Genomic DNA, 3,575 nt, shown 5'->3' with positions numbered 1-3,575 from the left:
TGAAAAGGGGGAGAAATGAAATGGGGCCTGATCCAAAGCCTTTCCTGATACTTCATGGAGAACAAGTTACTCCATGAATAACAACTGGGGGAACAGAATGGCATTCCAGAGAAATCTCTTGAAAAGAAGAGAAATTTTAATATCAGAGATTTTCTTCGACATCAAGTTGTCTTCGTTTCAGAAACTTCTTTCCCCAGTCAGACCAGGAGAATATTCAATCATTGCATAACGTGATTTCAATTCAAATACAGATCTAAAAGTTCAAGTATGAAATTACATACTTGGCCTTTTCACATTAATTAATCCAAATCAATAGAGTAACACACTGGCTTTCACTGGAGAACATCTTTGTGCTAGTGAGAACAGTTAATTAGAGCTGGCACAAACACCTTCCATATCCAGCACGAATAATAATATTCCCAGAGCAAATTTTCTCAGCAAACTTGAGGAAACAGCTGATTCTCGATTCTTCAGCTCACCCACTGCTTCAAAAATTTTAATAAGAGAGGAGTTAATTGGTAATTGATGAGCAGCCCCTGTACTCTTCCTGCCCACCGCACCAGCTCCAGCCCCTCCTCTGGTGTGATCAGAGGTGCCCGAGCCTGTACAATCAGTCCCGGTGCCACGGCAGCCTTGCATAGTGTGTCACCTCTGCAGCATCCCCCTGCTGCCTCCAGCAGGACATCAGTGTCAGCCAGTGACACACGGGCTCAGGGCAGGGCTGAGGCTCTGCCATGTGCTGCACCACTTGGATCTGCTCTGCATCTTCCCTTCAGCTGGGGCCTGTGGGGAGAGCTCTGCCATGTGAGACCCACCTGTGAGCACCTCGTGGAAAAGGGAACAATAAACAAAAGGAGATGATGGGGAAGGTCACAGTCATCAGCTGAAACTGCTGTGGAGGTAACCCCAACCTAAATCAAGAGATTTTCCTTTCATTCAACAGAGACTGAAGGCAGCAGCCACCCAGGGATGTCCATTTCTGCTCAGCACTGTCCTCCTTACCTGCAGACACAGCAAATCAGAGACAGCTGTGCTACGGAGGAAGCAGAGAAACACAAGGGGTCGTGTACACAGCAGCCAGGAAAAGCAACAGCCAGTTGCTCACCCTGTCCTGAAGTCAGTCTTGTGTTAAAAAATGCCACTCATTAAAAGTTATCTGACACACAAGGGTGTTGACACTGTCTAACTTAAGAGACACAGGTATGCAGGAACTCCTCAACTGAGCAGGCAAAGGCTTCCTCTAGAGATGGCCTTACTCTCCAGAAACAAAGACTCCTAAATTAAGAATGACAAGTTGGATGGTCCAAACATTGCTTCAAGCTCCAGTTCCCTTCCCAGTCTCATAGGGCCCTGCTGGCAAGTAGGCTGGACACTGTTTTGTAAACATTTTGGTCAACATAAATGTTTCTTCTAACACAAAATGAACAGCGTTTCATTTATTCACATGTTAGTCCACCATTTTAATTCAGCATTTTTGGTTAAAAATGGTTTTGAAACCAGATAATAATTTAATTACTAAAATATTGAAACAAATGTTTTAGCTTAACATCAGGAAGTTTAGCTGCTTCCACCCCTTTTGATGCTATGACTGTTTTTCTTTTAGCTGGAAATAGTCACTAAAGCTTAACCCATATGTGTTAAAGACTCTGTTCCCTCACAATCTTTTTGTTCATTTAATCCAGAAAACATTCCCTGTGACAGAGCTGCAGCACGTCACTGGGACATCAGGAATTGTACTTGCCAAAAGAGCAAGAAACAGGCATTTACCTAAGACCTGGGAAGCTATTTTTGTTGATCACACAGCTGTCCAAACATGCCATTTTTTCTCTGGGAAGCTGTGACAGCATCCACAATACTTGTTCTTATAACATTCTGGGTAGAATTCAGAATGAGAGCAGCAAAATGCTTTGGGAATAACTTGCACATCCTAAGGCACATACATGAGAATGTACACAAGAGAGAACAGGCTCTCATTAGCTTGGCATCATAATATACCAGAGAGCTGCTCCTGTTGGGCTCCTTTCTGGAGCACCTGCATGGTCCATCATGGCCTGAACACTCCTTGTCCAAGGCTGCAGGGATCCCAAAGGGCTGCACATCATGGGATGGGACTTGACTGTAAATGTAACTACAGAGAGCTTGTAACAAATAAAAAAATAATTTATATTTTAGAGGAGACATTGAGATACCCCACCTTGACTTCTAAGTTAATAGGTTATCAGCAGTTTTTGTTTCTAAAAAAAAAACAAACCCAGAGCTTGGAAGTGGATTCTCTCAAAGTTACACCTACTTTGACTTACTGAGCACTGTCTGGCAGAGTTAAACAGCTGCCTGTGCCATGCTGCAATATGCAAGTATTAGGAAGTAAATTGTATTAGATGCCAGCCATTATCGCAGTGACCCATATTTTAGGGCTTCAGCTGCATGTCTGCCAGTCTTCCTAAAGCAGGTTTTATTGCCAAACTTTTGTACATGCCACTGTTCAGTCAAATAAAGCAGCCTTCTGCCAGAGCGTGAGCAAGATTAGGAAGTAGAACTGACTTAATTTTTCCTAAGAGCAAGGGGCAACAAATACAACCTCAGAAAATGAAAAACTGAACTATGAGGGAAATTTTGAAAATGCAAAGTTTCACAACACAAGCTGGTTTTCTTTGTAGTGGACAAGTCTCAGTTGGCTAACTCAGTGCTAACTGAATTTACTGGAATGCATCAATCACATTCTTAATATAAGCATTTCAGCCTTCAAAAGGCATGTGTGAAAGGTTCAGGTTTCCCACAGAGTGGTGCAGAGTTGCTTCCTCAGCCCAGAGCTGACGGAAGAGGGCAGTCAGGCAGAACCAGCTGGGCCAGCCTGAGAGAAGAGGTTTAGGTAGAGATACTGCAAGGTATCCCTCAGAACCCCAGTGATGGAAAGAGCACCCATATACTGAAGAGTTAAATGCAAAATGCAGCAAAAATGACTGTAACAAGCAAAACATTAACTTCCTCCCTGATTGACCAGAGACAATTGTGAAAAGAGGAACAGTCAAGTTCAGGAAAAATATTTTGACACTTCTTTACCAGGATGAAACAGGGAGAGAAAGCCAGGGAGGGCACTAAGGGCCCCCCATTACTTTGTGTAGTGAGGAAAGGAAAAACCCCAAAGAGCCAGCCAGAAAGCAACTGCAGGTTTAGGTCACACTGGACACATTTCTGTGTAGAAATCCAGCAGCTGGAGAAGCAAGGCTGAGCACAAAGATCCAATGCTCCCCAGCCCCACAAGCAGCAGAGGTATTTGGCTGCTGCACACACCTCAGCTGGGCAACTTCTGCACACAGGCTGCCTTAGGGCGTCCCAGGGATGTGCAGGGAGAGGGGAAGGGCCCTCCAGAGCCTGCAGGCATGGGCAGCTCCCCAGTGGGTCAGCCACATCCCCACACAGCTCTCCCATCCCCGTGGGGAAGGGCCTCCCCACTGCAGCATCCTCCCACTGCCCAGCTCCTCCACCCCACTGGGCTGGACTGGGCTGCCTCCCATCAGCAACAGCTTTGTAGAGGGCATGTGCTTCCCATTCCAAACAAACACACACTTCACAGA

The sequence above is a fragment of the Sturnus vulgaris genome, chromosome 10 (assembly GCF_052056855.1).
Source record: "Sturnus vulgaris isolate bStuVul1 chromosome 10, bStuVul1.hap1, whole genome shotgun sequence".
In the NCBI taxonomy this organism is placed as follows: domain Eukaryota; kingdom Metazoa; phylum Chordata; class Aves; order Passeriformes; family Sturnidae; genus Sturnus; species Sturnus vulgaris.
This window is presented reverse-complemented; position numbering follows the sequence as displayed.